This window comes from Corvus hawaiiensis, chromosome Z (assembly GCF_020740725.1).
Source record: "Corvus hawaiiensis isolate bCorHaw1 chromosome Z, bCorHaw1.pri.cur, whole genome shotgun sequence".
Classification (NCBI taxonomy): Eukaryota; Metazoa; Chordata; class Aves; order Passeriformes; family Corvidae; genus Corvus; species Corvus hawaiiensis.
The window spans coordinates 73,993,317-74,013,863 of NC_063255.1; the positions used below are offsets into that span (position 1 = coordinate 73,993,317).

The 20,547-nt window shown below is 40.1% G+C and overlaps 1 protein-coding gene across 17 annotated transcripts in view; it reads right to left on the bottom strand.

The window, feature by feature from the left end:
• Window positions 1-20,547, bottom strand: part of PAM (peptidylglycine alpha-amidating monooxygenase) — a 123,590-nt gene that overhangs the window by 94,892 nt on the left and 8,151 nt on the right. Inside the window, exon 1 of one of the 17 annotated variants that reach the window (XM_048290499.1) lies at window positions 17,235-17,329. The exons of 14 other annotated variants lie outside the window; for them this stretch is intronic. The gene's annotated coding sequence lies outside the window, so the exon portion shown is untranslated. Of the gene's footprint in view, window positions 1-1,015; window positions 1,190-2,672; window positions 2,774-17,234; window positions 17,330-20,547 lie in introns of those variants that run through there. 2 more of the 17 variants (XM_048290498.1, XM_048290501.1) reach the window with 2 other exon arrangements.

Here is a 20,547-nt window from a genome sequence, read left to right on the forward strand (position 1 = left end):
TTGCTTATGGATTTTTCTACATTTTTAATAGTCCTGATTAAATTATCCAATCTTACAGAAATATATGAATGCTTATCTACAGGTAATTAATTACATTTTGACAGAACAAAATTATTAGGTACTTTTCTGTAAGCAAATCCTAGCAAGATTAGGGTACATCTTTTCTCCTATTAACTGAAATACCAAGCAAACCACAGAGCCTTCATCCCCCATTCCACATGCATGCGTACAAATAATGTCAGAAGAGATAGGACACAATTGAGTAAACTTTACTGATTCTGAAAGACATTACAATTAACTTCTGCGCAAACAAAGACAAGCTCCGTGCTTTAAAGATATAACTATGTAAAATTGCTTAAAGCTTTGTGTTGGAAGAAAATCTGGCCATATCATGCAGACTGAGAAAGGCAAGGTGGTCTCAGTTCCAGGTCCCCACATCCAACCATGGAGAGGTTAAGCATATATCCCCACCATGCATACAAAACATATGTTTTACATACATATTATGTACAAAACTGTACACATGACCAGCCATGGGGCAAGGAGGAAGGTAGAGGAGGAGGGCATAATAATTTAAAGCCAGCACATTCCTAGTGTCAGGTCTTGAACTCAATTTCCTTGTTCAAACAAGGTCAAAAATGTATCCAGAATTTCTATCTGAATAGTAACTTCCCCAAATATCAGGGAATATATTCAGAAACTGTCCACAGATTCTCATGTGCCAACCAGCTATTTTTTCTCACAGTTGTATTTGAACAGAGAGATTTTAAATTCCAGAAAAAACCCACCACGATTTTAGGGTACAGTTGTACTAATGGCTAAGTTGATACAGCAGAATATGCTCAGAGCTAATGCTCTGCAGGGCAATTAATTAGATTAATTAATTAATTAGAGAAAGACTACTCTTTTCAGCATTGAATTGACTTAACATCCTCAAAAATTCTTAGCTTTACCTTAGATGATGTTCTGATCTGTTCTCGTTAGATAATATAAACTGAAAGAAATCCCAATTTACCCTGTTCAAGTCTTTTTTTTTCCTTCAAGAACTTCTCCTTCAGCCCATATTTAAGGTAATTATCTCTCTCTTCATCTTCATCTTTTTGAAACTCACTCTGTGATGTCCTTCTGTAGGTCACTATTACAGTACTATTTGAAAAAAGCATGTTTCTTTCTTTAAAGTAGTCTTCATCCTTTCCCCTCAATTCTCCTGTAATCCTGCTTGTTTTCTGCTCAGAATGGAGAAAACACAGCAATGATTAATGACACCACTGCAATGGAAGATCTCAAGAGTGCACCCAAACATGCATCCTTATAAATGACCTAACAGGATTATAGTGGAAAAACAAACAGAAACCCTGTTTCTGTAATGAACTGTTTGAATGTGAAATCTGAGCATAGAGTCAGAAGACCTGGTGGGAGGAAAAACAAATCAAATCCATTAATAAACATGAAAAAGAAGCTCCCATCTACAAACTACTACTACATCATTAGACACACATTCACTAAAGAAACACACATATTACATACTGGCTGGTTATGTCTAACATGCCAAACTGAAAACCAACCAAACAAAAAACATTGAATGAAAAACAAACCAAACAAAAAAGAATGTACAAAAAACCCCTAGTCTAACCTCCTGTGCTAAAACAGAAAAGATGCACCATTCTTAGAGCCATAAAGGAGGACACTGTGACCAATTCAAACTTGCATTAAATACATAAACAGACTTTATTTTTTTAAGTGTCAAATATCAAAGTTAATAGGTATCAGAATCGGAAGGGGTGTTGGTTTCTTCAGTTTATCTAAAATACTACTCTTTTCCATATTAATGTCCAAACTAATAGCTAGGCAGTCAAGAGAGAGAAAAAAAGAGCACATACATCTTTATACTAGAAAGCAAAAAATCCTCAGTCCACAAGGAATTAAAGATACTCAAAAGGCACAGTATTGTCACTAGACTATCTTTCCTATTCTTCTAATGCACCACATCTGTTGCAATTAATAGCACTAAAAACTAAGTGTCTCATCAGTCAGTGCATAATAAGCATTTTGCTTAAGAAATGCCAAGAGAGGACCCCTTTTCCCAAAGCAGACTTAAGTGTGTAAATAAGCCAAGAGATGTTATGGTCAAAAAGCAGAAAACAGGCAGAGGTTAAGAAAAGTTATTTGCATACTGGATATGCATGAGGGGGGGGAAGAAATAGAGGTACACTGGTGGACTTGTACAATACATACCACCTTAATGTAGAATTTCCTGCAACACCAAAGCCCTTTTTTAATGTGGGGGATGGGGGGGTTTTGTTTTAATAATAATTTTTTTTTAAAGTGAACATTTTTCTCTTCGGTAGTACTCCCATTACATTATTTGGATGATCTTCTTATGATTAAAAATAAAGCTCTGCAAATTTAAATTGGTAAAAACCTTCTAACTATTGAATAAGTCAGGTTTTTTACTTCAGGGATTTTTGGGTTTTATATTTTTGTTTTTTATATTTATGAAAATTACCTAGAGTTTGTCATTACATTTAAATTACACCAAGCTATGCGCAAGTGGTTCATCTAAAACATACTTTATGCATTTAGTGAACAACAGGGAATAAGAACAAAAAAACACTGAAACTTCAGTGTGAGGATACATAAAAATTACTCAATACGAAGCAAAAGACACTTACCTTCCAGTCTCATGAATTACTAAAATAACACTGGATAACAGAATGTATGGAGAGATCTTTAGTGAGGGCTGAATCATCTTCATGTAGACGCTCTGAACAGCCCCTGTATGCATACTGACATCATCAGTAAAGACGTGGAGGCAAAGGATACTATGGTAACCATGCAATGTGCTGAGAGAGAAGCCTTTAATTGCTTCAACAACTTCCTGCGGCTCGTGCTACTAGGTTTCCATTTGCTCAGAAAGAAATGAAGGCTGTCACAGAGGCAGTGAGATACTGCGCAGAAAAAAAACCTCCACTGAATCCTGATTCTGTTAATTGTGATGTGACTTTTTAAATGACAAGTGTCATAGCTTGAATCTGTTACTGAAATCTTCTGACATCTACAAGATTTGTCAGGAGTCACAGGTCAAGAAACAATACTGTCAGGTAGCAATTTTATAAGCATTTCTGTTTTCTCTATGCATTGATACCATCACATTGGGATATTACCTTCTTCAAGTCACAGCACAGTTTTAAGTGTAGAGCGTTCTTCTGCACCAGAGGGTAAAACAGTGTTCACAACAAAACCCGAAGTCCAGCTAATACTAAAGCTCAGGTATAATATAAACTGACATGCTGCGAAACAAGGTATTTATCCTGGTATCCTGTCTCTTTCAACTTCAATGACTATTAGCCAGTAGACCACTTACCAAGGACAAGACTCTGGGAAATATTACCAGCAGTGACATGATATGGCCCAAAGATAGCTGAATAAGATGATTTTGGCTGTTTTCCAGAAAACTGGACTACTATCTCTCCATTTTACGTACAAATAGTTCAGCAGATATTTACTTGTTTTCTCAAAACTGAAGAATAACCACGTGACTAACAATCCAATCAGAATTACACAGTTAGTTGGGATTCTCCCAGTTTGGAGTATCTAGAAGGGCCACCATAAACAGGTTGTTTAATCAATGCCACTGTTTCAATTTTAATGTCAATCAAACTCCTGTGAAGAAGTTACGCTTTTCACAGTTAGGTTGGAAGTCCTCATCATGAAATGCGTGGGTTAAGAACGTTACTGGGCCAACCACTTTCACAGCTAGATGTCATCTGGTCTTACAGACCAAATTTTGCACTCCTATTTTAAAAAAGCACATTTCATGGCCCCCTTTTCAAACACAAGTGCAAATTCCCTTAGATGCTTCACACACATGCTGCTTTTCATTGGAAATTTTCTGCACACACATGGTTTCAAAACCATTTGATCTAAGGAACCAAGGGTACTGTCCTCCACCCCAGTATTTTTATGTATATAATGCTATGCACACTTTAGGGGAAAAGGTAGAGAGAGAATAGAAGTAAAAAACAGCTAGAGAGTTGCCTTTATCACAAGTTACAACTCAGTTAAGCTCCCACTAACTGCAGCAATGCAGAAAGCCGTAACAAGAAGCTTCTTATGTTGATCCTCTGTTGAGACCAGTATTATGTCTCCAGCGGACACTAACAACGCTCACCCATGCATAAATACAGAGAAAAACAGCAGCTGAACACAGTAGCTCAACAAAAACAGAAGACTGTACCCTCTCTGTTCCCTCCAACTCCATCTTCAGAGACTAATGTTACAAGCATGGCAGCTCCTTTTAGGAAGCCCAAAAGTCAAAAGAGCCACAGCAGTATGAACAGTGAAACTTCTTCTAAATCCAAGGTATGAGAGAGGTAAAGGTGCTTACCATCTCAAATTAATTTCCAAGTTAATAGCTTAAAAAAGGAAAAAGAAGAAAAAAACCACATTAGCCTGAAGCCAAATAGAAAAGCTTGTTCTAAAATTAAAGCACTAAACTTCTGACTATTGAGTTGAAAATACAGTTACAAAGGATGAAAATGAAAACACAATTTTAAATTGCTAGATGACACATTGAGCTTTTAAAATGATACTTATGCAAAATATCTTTCCCACAATCTCCTTCCTGTTTTGGGAAAGGGAAGATCAGACAGTACCTGCAGATCTACTAAATTACATCCATCCTCTCAGAGGATGTAATAATAAATCAAATAAATCCCTCAGTTGTCTTGATTTAGCAGCTAAATGTCTCAGGTTTTTCCAACTAGAATCTCATGTAAAAGTGTTTCTCTGGGTCAATTCCACAACTTCCTCTTCACCTATAGTTAACTCACTTGACTGCGTTAAAAACTAAATAAAAGGCTACATCGTCCAGTCCTTGAACAGTAACTTAATTTAGTATGGAATGCTAGCACTCTCAGGGTTTGTATATAAAACATCCCTCTTGCAATTGCTACAGAAAAACAACCAATTTAGGCTAGATATAAAGTAGGGAGACGGGTATCAGAGGCGGATTAAAAATACCAAATGGCACTTTTTCATCCTTCTTAGTATTTCTTTGAGCTGAATAAAGTTTGGTTTCAAGAGGGCAAAAAAAAAAAAAGGAAACCACAATAAGCAGTCACAATATTTTTGAATGTCTATAAACAGGCACAAGCTTAGGATGTCAGCACGGAATAGGACTGCAAATAATGATGCAATGGTATGTAGAAGAACCATCTTGACATCATTTTTGAGGCCACATGTAATGGTTTCCTCTTATGCCTAAACTCCTACAACTATTACACTAACACTTCACAATCATTCAAGATTCTCATTTCTACAGCAATAGAAAGAATCAAAGAGTAGCTCAAGCAATCACAACAGCATATTCTGAAGTCCTGCTTTTACTAAGAGAGATTTTAATCTATTTCCTGGCACTCTTCCACAAATTTCTTCCTCTACCCAAGAAAGTAATCTGAGGGCTGGAACATCTCTCCTCTGAGGCCAGGCTGAGGAAATTCAGTCTGAGCTGTTCAGTCTGGAGCAGGAAAGGCTACAGGGAGACCTTACAGCATCTTCCTGTACCTAACAGGGGTTTACAAAAAATCTAGGAAAGGGATTTTTTAGAAGGACATGTACTGTTAGTACAAGGGAAATGGCTTCGAATTGAAACAGAGTATGTTTAGATGAGATGAAGAAAAATGTTTAGATAAGATATGAGAGTGGTAAGGCACTGGCACAGGTTGTCCAGAGAACATGTGGACGCCTAGTCCCTGGAAGTGTTCCAGGCCAAGTTGGATGAGGCTCTGAGCAACTTGGCCCAGTAGCATGTGTCCCTGCCCATTGCGCAGGAGTTCTAACAAGACTATCCTTAAGGTCCTTCTAAACAAAACCATTAAACAATCCTATAAGTTTCTATAAAATCTCCCCTCTATATTGAAATCTGCGCATATGCCGTTTAAGTCAATAACTGTCTACCTGCTAAACAGGTAGGTGTAGGACAAGCTGTAAGAGGTACCAGCTTACACAGCAATGAACATTTACCTCATGGTTAAAATACGGCTGAAAATAACAATTATAAAATAATTAGATTATTATTCGTCAAAACAGGAAATACTAAATTGGTATTACACATAGAAACCCATACTGTTAGTATGTAAGGGATAACAAATACCAAGTTAAATTAGAAAATATTTTGAATTAGGAGACTCATTCTGTTTTATTTCATACACATACACTTGCAACTAAACGAGAGAGATTTCTCTAATTTTTTACAGTGACATGTTGCCAAAACAGAGCTACAGTTCTTATTACAAGCAACATCAGTGGCAAAAAGGAGGCAATCTCCAGCAGCAATTCCTTACTCTGTAGCACTGGATCCTGAACTTGGTCGTATCATGGAGAAAACACACATAAATAACACAGAGATGTGTATTATAAATAAACACAAATATACAGAAACTGTATACAGCAAAGAATTTTAATTACTTCATGTGGTTCCACTATCAAATTTCTGCAAATCTGGCTCTTACTCAGCACCAGTTCTACTTCAAACATTTGGGCTGGGCAGTCTTAGGCGGCTTTCCCAGAAATAGTGTTAATAGCAGAATGCTACCACACTTCCTTTTTACAGACATTGTTTATTCCTGCACATATCTTCACAATAAACATGTTTTCTGATATTGCAATGCTGGAGGAGAGGACCACTGTGCAAAAACTTCTGGAATGACCAGCACCATCATCAATCTCTTCAAGGAAAGGCAGGGGATGGGGACAAAAGCAGCAGCACAACTGTGTTCTCAATAGGCTGAGACCCTGTTTGTCTCAGCGACACAAACCTTTTCCCCTTAAAGGCCTGGAATACATCCTATTTTTCTAAGTCTATGCATCCCTTTAATTAGCCTTCTTGAAAGAACATTTCCTGCCTGGGCAAATTTGCTTCATGTAAAACAGAGGGATAAACTACAAAAAATGAGCACCAGAAAGAGAGAGGACTTTACTTCTAAAATAGAAACAGTGTCATATATTTACAAATTGCACCTAGGTACTCATATTGATATGCTCACATTTGGAAAAATCTAATTTCTCTGTAGGTATTTTCTACAGTTCAAGTACAACTCTGGAGATTAAGGTCTACACATAAGACTGAACCCCAATACCCACCTGCAATTAATCCTTGTAACATGATGGATCCCTGAAACACACAAGCAGGTTTTTTTGTAGAAAACAAGACTTCTCATAGCTCTGATACATTTTTTTAAAGGGACTCTCAGTGCACACAAAAGGCATTTATAAGTGCAAATATGAGATACCCTCTCATGTTTGTAGGGGTGGAACAGTAGAGATTTGAGAGCAAAAAATGAGGTACTTGCCAAGACTGCTGTCTCTACTGTTGAAACCTCATTTCATTTTTAATTTCTATATTTCAAGCAAAAATATCAAAATCCCAACTTTCCATCATCTAAAAGTTTTAGTCATGCTCTGTCCAACTATTCCTCACAGAGACACTGAAAAGGAAACAAATACTAACCTTCTTCCACGCCCTTAACAATATGAATGTTCAATGACCAAAAGCCTTCTGTAGTTCTGCAAATGGAATGATAACAGAGCTTTTTATAAAAATCTGACAGGAAAATTTCCTGCTTTGCCCTAAAATGGGGTTGGCCTTCAGTCATTAACTGCCACCATTTCTTCACTGCTCTGCTGGTTTGAAGGCTGACTAAAAGTGCACCAAAGGTCAGCTAAATGCCTCAGAGAACCAAATACCCATACTTCAAAACTCCTCATTCCACTCCACTGTCCTGCAGTAACTTTAACACTTTTATTCCAAGGAGCATGCTCAGTTTACATTGCCTTCAAATCTCAGAGAGGTCTCAGTGACATGTCCATACCTAACTAATTCTGCAATCAGAAATTTATCTGAAGTAGGGCTTTTTCATAATCACCCCAGATTCCTCTTTCCTTTTCAGATGCCTCTAGCCTTTTTTTATAGCAAAATGAGTTACGAAAATACCTCAGCCTGCTTATGGCACAACAGTAAATTACTTGCCATTCATGATCCCAGCCTCAAACTCTACTACTGTTAAGATGAAGTTTGGGACAGTGGTCTTTTGTGAGTTACCTTTCCAGACAAGCAACCCCTAAATGAAAAAAATAAAACAAGAGAATTTGACACGTGGCTTCTATCTCTCTCCTGTAACCACAAAACATCTGACAGAGGGGCACATAAAAAGGATTAGAATATTGGACCTAGTTTTCATTCTGAAGTGATTTACAGTTTCACAACTAGCACATCTCCACACTGGGTGTTGTACCGATTAAGTGTGTTACTTCTATGTCTTCCAGCAGCTCCTCTCTAGCCTCTACACAGAAATATAAAAGGTCAGTTTTGATCAAGGAACCCTTAATATTTAATTAGAACAAGTGAATGCCTTGCAGAACAACTGGAAGGAAAGCTGAGCAAGGCAAGACACGTTTACTAATTTAGCTCAGCTGAGACAGACTTCACAGCGAAAAGAGCAACCTACACTCCTGGTTGTTTTTTTATTCTGGTCCTACAGGTGAGCAAATACAGTTTACGGTGGAAGGTTTATTTTTATTTGAAGATGACTCAAAATGGCCAAATTTATTACAAGACAACAGACATGCTTGTTTACTCAATTAAAACAAAGGACTTGTACCATGGATAGCAAAGTGGAAGTTATGGTTATACCTTAAAAGTTATAACGATCTCTGCAAAACAATCAAGAGCAATATATAAAGCTGTAGTATATTCTCAAATAAGGTTTCAGATATAAACAAGAAAGCATAGATATAAAAAACAGAACCAATGCCACTGCATCACAGTTTTGTTACTGATTTCTTTGCCCTATGCTTAATAAACCTACGTAAGTATAAAGAAGGGAAATTACTAAATTCTTGCCAGAGTAAAAAACATATAGAAAATTGTTTTTGATGGGGATTTTTTATTTAAATGGAGCTTGCTTTGTCAGTTTGCAGAAAACAAAAAGTAAATGGAAGCAGAGAAGATATTTTCTTTATAGTATATTAGAAAGAGCTAGAAGCTAAGAGAAGCAGGACTTTAACTGATCTTCAAACAAATCACCTTTGTGCTTATCTGCACGTAAATCTATTAAAAGATCCCTCTAGTGCATTAGCTGTTTTTTAAATACAGTAACACAACCTACACACAGTTATAATCCTTGGCTGAAATATCACAATTTCATTAAAAGCATATTCTTTGCTTATATATCAACACTAGACTGACACAGAAAACAGTGCTTCAAGGCAGACAGCTGACTGCAGCTGTTCTCTCACGTACTAGACAAAAGCTAACCCAGAGCAGGACCTGAAACTGTCAATAGCAGCAATGACCACCACTGAAATAAACAAACTCCATGGAATTACTGCATTAACTACCTTATATCATGCAGAGGCATATAAGGAACCTGACTTGAAATGATCTTTTGGTCTTCTTATATATACAGAAAACATATATATTTCTATGTATATATTTCTATATATATAGAAAATTACAGGAAATGTCATGCTCAATGTCATGATGCTATCACATCCCAGGGGAAGTCTAGAGCAAGGAAGACATACCCTTGATCATGCCAGGGAATACTTAAGCCAGCTGAACATACTTAAGTCCATGGGTCCTGATGAGATTCACCCATGAACGCTACTCTTCATAACCTTTCATCAATCATGGCAACTGCGAGAAGTGCTCAAGGACTGAGGGAATCATCTGTGAAGGGTGAGTAGGAGCCCAGTGAGGTTGTGAAGAGTCTAACTTCAGAGATTTTCGAAATCCATCTGAACATGGTCCTGGGCAACCTGCTTTAGGTGGTCCTGCTTGAGCAAGGTGGGTGTACACAGTGACCTCCAGAGATCCCTGCCAACCCTGACTGCTCTGTGATTCTCTAAAGAAAACTAATAGTTATTTTACCTGTCACTAGGTATCTTGAACTGGAAGAGATGTATGTGCTAACACAATGAGAAAACATTAACTAGGTCTATGTCATTCATCCCATAGGACTATACACACACAACAAACGTCCCCAGAATTATTCATATTATCTTAAACATCATGTTTTGATTTTTCATTGATAGTTTTATTTCATTTACATGCCCAAGTACTAGCAGAGAGGTGCCTGCAGGGTGGCTTCTGTGACAAGAGAATGTGCCAAAAACACGTGGTACCACATGACCAGAGCAGGGGACTGAGCCCCTGAGTCAGGAGGGTGGTACCCCTGGAGAAGTACACTTACGAAATGTGAAAATGTTGCAGGGCAGAGTGTGAAAACCACAAGCGAGGGACAACCCTGCAGACACCAGAGACAGTGAAGAGAGGAGGAGGTGCTTCAGGCAGCAGGGCCTGCAGCCCCTGAAAAGCCCCACATTGAAGCAGATACCAACCTTGCAACCCGTGAAAGACCCCATGGCAGAGCAGCTAGAGATGCCCTGAAGGAAGCTGCAGCCCACTGGGAGCCCATTCTACTGTATTTTCAATTGGCAATAAATCAAATTAATTTTCCTCAAGTCGATCTCTTTGCTTATGATGGTAACTGATGAGTGATCTCCCAGTCCTTACCCTGAGCCACTCCATCTCTACTTTCTAAGCTCATCGAGGAGGCAGAGTGAAAGAGCAGCTGAGTGGGGATCTGGCAAGGCCAGCCAAGGCCAACCCACACCATATTCCACAGAGATTTAAAAATAAACAGGCCATATTTAGAGTAAGTGATTGACACAACTATTCAGACTCTGATTTCACCAAAGTAGTAATGCAGCTGTGAAACAAGGCAAGTCGTTTTTAGATATGACTATGCCAATCTAGCCTCAACTGAAATTTCAGCTTGCAGTGCAGAACATGGTCAGCAAGTGATAATTGCTGCCCTTGACAACTACTACCCATTCATTAAAAAACAAACACAAAAAACCCAACACCCACAACTTCAAATAAAAGTAATAACCAGATACGATGCTTGACAAAGATCTTACCTCAAAAGGCATCTGGTCTAAGTATCAGTTCATTACTAATAACTGAATATACACTATTATAATTGAAAAGAGATTATATATTCAAATAATGTAGACACACATACTATAACCCAGAAACTCTTCCCAAGCAAACTACTGCGGGTTTTATGTAGGTCAAGTTGTCTTGACAGGGGTGAAAAGACAAAACAAGACACAGTTGCAGATCTTCATGATTTGAACATCATCCAAAGAAAAGATTTAGTGCTTAACGATAACCACAATAACTATAAGAAGACAAAGCCCTCTTGTGAACATACAGGTACTTAGCACTGACCAACAGAATGACTATCACATACTATTAGAAAATAAATTCCATTCTTTGGAAATATTTGTTCCTGAAAAAATCTGGTAACATAAATTCAAAATTTCAGTTGCAGTTTTCAACAGCGGCCATCTGAATTCAGTGAAACAATAACTCTATATTGATTTCCCCAACTCATTTCTCAAGAAAAAATATACCACACAACAGAAATAAATAAAATGTAAAGGGAGCAACAAAACTAATGAACTATTAAAAAACAGAAATACAAAACATAGAGAAAACTCGACCAATTCAGAAAAGCCAATAACAGGTAAACAACTATTTTGAATTAATGGTTTGAAGACATAACTAAGGAAGGTAAGAGTTACCTTTTTAAAAATCCAAAAAATGAAAGGTAGAAATAAAATAAAAAAGGAGGAAAACCAAAACACTTTCAGAAATATGGGAAACACGTAAGATTATCCTCCAGTAATATTATTTGTTAGTAAGAAAGTATTAATAATGTGACTGACTGAAAAAATAAAAGGAATCAAGAAGACTACAAGCACCAAAGGTAACAACGCTAACATTCTAATACTTGTGGGCAGTATTGTCAAAAGAGCACTCCTTCCCCTCACAGACACAAATGGTTTAGACAAGGTCAGGTTATAGAGCCAGTTATCTGGAATAAAAGCAATGAAGTTGTCTTTCCTTTAGTTTCCTGCCTTAGCTTCTTTGCTATTATAGAGAAGAAATGCACAAATTTCAAGTTGGAGACTGCCTGACCAGAGTAAGGAAGAGAGAAATTAATGGGAACAACTTTGAGAAAAATATAGTCTACATTGAAATGCAATTGGTTTAAGAAATAAAAAAATTGATACTGGTTAAACAGAGAGACAGAACAAGAATAATAGAGTAAAAGCCTAAGTAAGAGCCAACACAGAGGATGGGGATCTGGGGCCATAAAGACAATAAATAACAGTGACAAATGGGGCTTTAATCCACAGCTACCCCTTTTTCTAGCTCACATATTTGTCAAGATTACCAACAAACTGTAGTAACTACAGATGGTATCTTCTACTCAAAACTGCCAACATACCAAGAAACATGCACCCTAAGAAACTTTCATATTGTATTTCAGTGAATACAAACTCTTCAAAAAGCACTTATATCTAACAAGATTATAATTTACAGTCTACTTTGTAAATGTATCGTGTACAAACATCCTCTAAATGGATAGTGGATCTCTCAATAAAAGAGATTAGTGTACAGAGAATAGAGTAACTAAGTATTGAGAACACAATTTGTAGCAGCAAAACCTGCAAATTACCTGAAGAAGACAGGAAACTGCATTTATACAAATAAATATAGATAGGTTTGACATTAATTAAATCATCAATCCTTTCTTGCACGCTAAGGCCCTAGGTGTTACGTCTTCCAAAAATCAAATCAAGGGAACATGCTTGGCCAAGGTCAGCTGCTCTTAATTCATTGTTAGGCTCTAACAGTAGATACTACAAAACACTGGAAGTTCACATTGAGGTACTATCCCCATGCAATCACTCCTCTCTCTGGGGGTGTGATATGGTAATTGGAAAAGCCGCAGTGCAGATTTTCAAAATTATCTAAGCAACAATATTGGCTCCAGAGCACTTTGTTACTATTGCTGCATTACGCTCAGGTTTTATTCCACTTTATCTAAGAGCTCTAAGACCAGTGCTGCTGTTCTCACACTGGTAATGTATTTTTTTCCAAGTTTCATTTTATGCAATTGAAGTATCAGAAATGGCAATAAAGGAAGTACTTCAGTGAAACTTGACTTCCCTAAACAGAAGAGAGATACTATTCCATCCCTGTTAGATTCATTTCCTGCCTAGGCAGAGTTCTGGATGGATAGCAAGACCATTTGAAAAACAAATCAAACTAAGAAGTGTGAGTGGGACAGGAAAACACGTGACAAAGACAACAGCAAAACTAGCTAGTGAGGCAACCATTCTGAAATATGAAAAAAAGTAGCAAACAAAAACTTAAATCTTTGAATAGAATAACCTTTGGATAGTAAACCTTTGAGAAGGTTTAACTACTGTAGTAAAATACATTTTAAACAGAACTTAGAGAACGAGTGACACAGTTCTCAAGGGACATGCTTAATTTAAAGCCCTCATACTCATTTAAATCCCATGTTAACTTACAGAAAAGTTCACACAATCTGGATGACATACCTGTTCATAACATGCCACCAGATCTCCCAACTACAGTGCACTCTAACTGCACAATTACGGGCTCATCTTGAAGTGTTACAAGTTCTATATCAACAGCAGTACAATGAAACGGTCTTTGAAAATATGAGATTATAACCAAAGATTAGTTACAATTTATTTATATTGAGACACTTAAGGGAAAGTAACAAAAAAAGTTTAATGTTTTAGTCATTTCTGAAGCTCAAGGTTCCAAAACAGAATAAAACATTCATATAATGAATTCACTGAGAATACTAGCAAGTTTTCTACTACTTCATTGTGTAAAGGTGAAAGAACTGGTGCTAGAAGCTCAGTATTTACTCCTAAGCAGCAAGAACAGGATAGGGACAAACCTTAGTAAAAGCCACTTGGGGAAGACCCAAGAAACAAACATTTCCACAGATCAAAGATTCTCTCCCATGATCAAGTTGTGGTGTGAGACTAAGCACAGACACTTGAGAGAAACCATGCCAGATCAAAGCAAGTTTTCCAAAACAAACTGCTTCATGCTTACAACTAACTTCTGATCCAGCAACTACTGCAAGTAATAGTCACAAGTAATCAACTGAACAGACAACTTCTTGCTACATTAGCTAACTATGAAATACATTTTCCAGCAAGCAAAAAGATGGTAAAGAAACACAACAGTGTCAAAACAAATAATTACTACAGTGCACACACAAGACCCACAAGGCTATCACAACAGTAGAAGTATATGCAACAAGTTGGTAAGACTTTTGTAGGTGGCCAAAAAAACATTACCAATTCTCTAACACATTGCTAACTTCAATGCCTACCAAAAAATAAAATAAAAAGACTACGTACGTAATTTTGTTTCCAGTCTGATTAGATTCAAAAGCCAGCTAAGGCAAGTGGAAGGACTGAATTGATCACCAATTCGCTACACATGCCCACAATTTCCACTGATATGTATTATGACAAAACAAAAGCACAAAAATCGATCTTGTAATATAGATAATGTAGGATTGAATTGTCTATCTGCATCATCCTCACACATCCTTAGGAATAAAAGGCCAAGTATCAGACACAGGATACTGTTAGAATACCAAAGTCCAAATTAGAGATGTCTTTTGAAGACCACATAAAAACAGCAATGGATGTCTAAAGGCATGTATGAGTATTTTTTTTCTTCCTTTGCCACAAGCAAAGCAGAAGATCTGGTAGCTATTTACTTTGTTTAATTTTACTATTTCTTCTGAAGATGAAACAGATCACACCAGATAAATGCAGTTAAAAAGAAGCAATGTGCACTCGGTATCCCATGGGAGGAAAAAGCAGGTATCAAACTTCTCAGTACAGGCCACTGCTGCAAAATTATCTGCCAGTGTGCCCCATACCAACATGCGCTGCATGCAGCTGGGTATCATGAAAGATACATCCCCTACTTCTTGTCAGAGGAAGATACATTGTGAACACACTTGTAGATGTATCCTCAGCAACAGAAAACAGTTACACAAAAGGAAATATTTTAAGTTTTACTCCAGTCTGGAATCCCAAAATACAAAATTGACAGGAAACCATCCTTTATTTATGAAAAAAATAAACAAAGAAAAGATAAATATAGACCACAAAAACAAATCAGGACAGTGGACAGACTGGGTATACCTACTGCTTCCCTATTCAGTGGGAAAAGAGCACTCCTGGTATAAGAGGACCATTCCCTACTCCAATTTGGTAGCTCACATACAAACCCTGTATCAATTAACTAGATCTGGGTCGTCCCCACCAAGGTGTAATGGGTGGCTGAGATGTCCCAGAAAGTTAACAAATCTTATATTGTGTTGGCAGTACACTGGAGCATTCACATCTGTCACTGGGTAATGGTTCTGATGGTTATAGGCCTGAGGCCACTGTATTTCACAGGGTCCCATCCCTATAACTAAAAAATAAACTAATTAAAATTAGTCACTTGGAGAGACAGGGAGGGGGAGAAGGCAGAAACTTGTTATACCTCTTTGCTCTTACAGTTGGGTTCCTACTTGTCTTTTCTGACAAAGTGCAGGTAGCTTAAGTACATGAATACTAGGTATGACTTGATGGCAAGCTTTCAAGACAACAGGGGGGCAAATATTCTTCTGGGGTTCATGCTATCACTGCAGGGAAAGTTGTTACAGTTCCTGCTGATTTGGAAACTTCCTCAAAATGGATTGCATTAAAATGGTACAGGCTAGCCAGAGGCAACGTAAAGATCATCCAGATCATTACAGCTGTCAGAGGCTGGAGTCATTCAGAAAGCCCATTCTTCACTTCAGCAGCCCCATCTGGACAGTAAGGATGCCTGACTGCTCCCAGAGAATGACAGCTGGTTACTGATTGCTAAACAAGGCCATGCCACACAGAGATGAAGTGCCCAATTGTTGTCACTCTGATCCAGTGAGCTGTATCCAAAGCTGTGGGATGGGATGCAGTGAAGGATTTCTCTGGATTTCCAGCTGCTAATGAGCCACAGCAGAAATCCACACACTCGTGTCAGGTTCAGCAATATACTCCCACAGTACTGCCACCGAAGTATCTGCACAGATCCACAGTTTGCCATGGGCTGGTAGCCCGGTATTTGGAAGACATCAGTACTTCCCCAAGCTGCAAATCACTCTGTTAGGGAGATGATGTTATCTACATCACAGAACAAGAGGAGGGAGAAGCACTGAGCAACGCCACTGAGGCAATGCAAAATAATGGCTAGGAAATGAACTCCAAGAAAATTCAGAGAACTGCCACAGGAGCAAAATTTGGAAGGATAATTTGGCAGGCACGTCACAGAATGATGCTCAAATCAGCTGAACAAATGATACTTTATATAGCAGAAACGCAAAGTAGAAACACAGAAAATTGTTGGTATATGATGGTTTCAGAGGCAATTTATACCATGTTTGGCCCAGCTATGAAGATCATTATACAATATAATAAGAAAAAAAAAGTCAAGTGGAAATGGTGCATTTCTACACTTACATCTCCCAGCCAAAACAAAGAGAAAAGAGGAGAAAACAGGACAAATTGTCCTAGGTAACAACAGCGTGCCTCTACTTTTGGCACAGCAGTTCCCACAGTATGAGCAATAAACCCAAGAGGAGAATGGATGTTTCACTGATTGGACATCAAGAAATGGAAAGCAACATCCTTTGAAATGGCTGAGCAAACCTTCCTAACCCATCAAGGAAAGGGAGGAGCAAGCCGTATGTTAAATTAATGGCTGTATGTATGGTGCTGGAAGAATGATCAGCTTAAGAAGTCTTTTTTCTGACGCTTGGGCAGTATACAAAGGTTTCACACCATACTCTAGGAAATGACAAGCAGATGACTGGATGCCTTTTAAGAATACCTGCAAATAACAGAAGCAAGAAAAACTGCCACAACAGCCCTAGGGAAAGACAGAGCACTAGGTGGCCCCAGGCCACACCTGACAGACACTATACTGGGCCACTTCCAAAAGGCCAGGGTTTGCAGTAAATACTGGTGATGGCAGATCACCTGACTGTGATTGCCTACCTCCCCTGCCAACGAGGTCATTATGAAAGGCCTTCACTTTTTAAACCAATGGGTAGGTATTCTCACTTGCATTAAATCATGTAAGGGTTGTCATTTCCAGGAGAAATGGTGCAGTTGTGGGATGGTGGTCACCAGGTAACATGAGTTTATCACATATCCCCATCAACCTTAGTAAAGCATACTAAAAGGCTTACCAAAAACCAGTTGTGAATTCTTCCACCTACCTGCCCTTTGGTGGATTTGGCCAACAGTGCATTAATAATTCTGAATTAGCAGGGCATGAGTCCAAGGTTACAGCACTTACAGACTATTGTCAGGTCATCACCACACAGCAACAGACACCAGGTTCCTGTCTGTTGGGGTTTTAGTTTAGTCTTAGTTTTTTTCCTGTTAAAGGAATTTTCTCCCATATGCATGTTGCTAGGGGACAAATAGCTGTACTTAAGAAAGACAAAAAGGGGAGTGGGGCGGGCCTGGCTACTCCTTTGTCTACACCTGGGTGTGGGGGCAGTTCGCTCTGAGCGTCCGGAGAGAGAAGCTGCAGAGAAAGGAGCTGCTGCTTCTTTCTTTTTGGCCGTTCTTTCTTCCTGCTGGAAACAACGCCGGGACCCCAAAAGCCGCTTTCCCTGCCCTGCTGGAGACCGAGCTGTGGCTGTCCTGCCCCGCTGCTGCTTCGAGCTTTCGCTACGCTGTAGCCCTGCTCGCCCTGCCTGCCTGGGCCTCCGTGGGGTTCTCCCATCTGGATACATCTCGCCTGCCACCCGGGATTTGCGTCCGTCCCTGCCGTTCCAGCCTGCTGTTCCTGAGAGTCCGGGATCAGCTGCCCAGGGGTTTGTGAAGCCTTTGTTCCATCCTTCCCGGGACCCCAGGGCACCAGAGCCGCGGGTTTCCCGAGCTCGCCCCGGAGCGCCCCCTGCAGCCGCGGGGGAACCATCGCACCTGCCCTGCTCACCGGGAGCCGCCAGCGCCCCTGCCGGCTGCGAGCGGAACTGCACCCGAGGGGAAAGGGCCTGACAGCCGAGAAGGCTGGCACTGGGTTTGTGATTGCTGTTACTGCCAGAGTTGTTGTTGTTTGTTTGACTGGTTATATACATATATATATATAGTAAAGAACTGTTATTCCTATTTCCCACATCTTCGCCTAAAGGCTCTTGATTTCAAAATATAATAACTTGGAGGGAAAAGGGGTTATATCTGCCACTTCAAGGGGGGCCTCTGCCTTCCTTAGCAGACACCTGTCTTTCAAAACCGAGACACTGTCTGAGACAGAAGAGTGGGGTGCATCTTGGTACTGGAAGGACAATCTTGTTTACAGTGATCCCTGCCAAGACACCACCCCAGGTGCCAGAAACTCCATCCTTAATTTCAGTACACTTTGCCAATATTCCTTAATATGTTCTGCAACATGTATTTTGCAAAAATTATGCTTCCCATTCCTTCAACAGAGAGCAGATGTGGCATTCTCTCTGGGAATTCTCACAGTTATATTTAACCTGCAGCAACATCCACTGGCAACCTGGGAGTGACAGTGGTGCCCCGTCACACCCGCCCAGCACAGTTTTGGGCACAAAGGACACTTCAGTGGGAACTAAAAGGCCAGTTTTTAGAGCTGATCAACATCCAAGGATGACAGCAAAGGGAGCCTTGAAAATGGGTGTGTGGGGGAAGATCTCCATGCTCTGACGACCCTTGAAGAGTTTGCTTTACCTTGCCCTTGCTATTGTACTACTCGTACAGAGCAAAGTAATACTCAGTGGGAGTTACTAACTTTCTTTCATACATACTAAAACGTTGAAACACCTTTGGTATGCTAGAGTTAATAAGATTAATTCCAATCCATGAAAGAATGACCATAATAACTCACTGCCACTATGTGAAGAGGAAGTTTGATTTTGATTCTGTCTCAACACTGTTTGTCAGAGGCACGTGGCGGAGGGGCTGCACATGTGCCACCTGCAGGAGGCAACTAGGAGAAGATGGGGAAAAGCCTTGTCTCTGGGGAGACTTTGCCTGGCAATCATTTCATATCTCATATGGGACAAGCAGTCAACAAGAGACCACCAAGGACACTGTATCCTCCAGAGAGGCTCTCCAGTCAGACGGAAAAATGTCTCCACCAATGGACTGCAGCGGAACGTTGGACTGGGCCAATGGTCTCCTGTTAGCAGGCAGACTTTGGGAGGAGCCAGGGGGCATAAAAGTAACTGAGTCACAAGCTCTAGGGCTCAGGGTCAGGCTTTTTGAGTTGAGGCTTTTTAAGTTGGGGCTTTTTGGTCTTGTCTTTTTGCCCAGGCTTGAGGTTTGCTTCTACCCTGGCTCTAGCCTGTCCTTGTCCTTTTTTGCCCTGGCTCCAGCCTGCTTTATGGCTTTTCTGCTCTCGCTGGCCTTTACTCTCCCTCCCACTCACTGGGCGCTTGGCTGGAGACCGGCTGACCTCGGAGCCCTGTGTGTAGCCTGTGTCCTGCCCTACCTCTTCGCCTGTCCCAGCCGCCGCCTGTCCTGCCTCCCTGTGTTCCTGTCCGACGCCCTGCCCGCTTTGTCCCTGCGTTCCTGCCTGCCTCTAACCTTGCTTCGCCGATCCAGTCCCGTACAGGGTTCTGCGCCTCCTGCCAGAGCGCGCACCCCCTCACCTGGTGTCCGGCCGCCCGTCGCGGCGGGAGCTGTGCCTGTGGAGCCGTGCCTCCCGAGAGCTGCGCAGGCACCCGGCAGGCAGCGCGCACACACCCCCTGCCACCTGGACATGGACCGCACTCCCCCACCTTCTGGTGGCAATGCCCGCTTCTTCTCTGTGTCTCCCCTCTCTCTTCCCCCCCCCCCCCCATTCTTTTCCATCTTCCTTCCTCCTTTTCTGTCTTTTCTAGTCCCCTTTAGTAGGGCAATTCCCTCTTTTTTTGTTACCAATAAACGGTTCTCAGATACAATACTATCTTGCTTGACTTAATTTTATCCTAGACCATCTGTTTTAAAAGAACTCCTTGCAGTTCCCCACAGTGGAACTACCAAGCTGTGAAGCTTGTGACTTATGGAAAATATGAAAGGTAATTGTCCTTCCTGAGAAAATTATATAGAAAATTTCTTATGGGAATTGTAATGTAATGTCACATAAATCACTACATCTTACTTCAGCTTACTAACAATTTAAGCCTACTTCAGATTTTGAGATCACATCCTAAAGAAACACATTTTGGGGTGTGCAAAGCTGTCAGCAAAAACAGCCTCAAGCCATTTCCAGAGCTGGACCCTTACCATGTAGCAGCAGGTAGACACCACACAAGGTGGAGTCCGACCTTGTGTAAGAAAGACACGGACATACAGCCCAAGACCAAACACAGGATACACAGCTGATTGAGGGACCTACAGCATCTGTCATATGAGGAGAAGTGGGACTGTTTACAGCCTGAAGAGAAGGCCTGCTTAGGATGAGGTGAAACCTAATCAAGACACGTAAATAAAATTGATCAGCATGGGATGAAAGCATGTCAAATTTTCCTCAGCAGTGACTGAAAAGAGTCAACAGGGATAAACTGAATCAGAAGA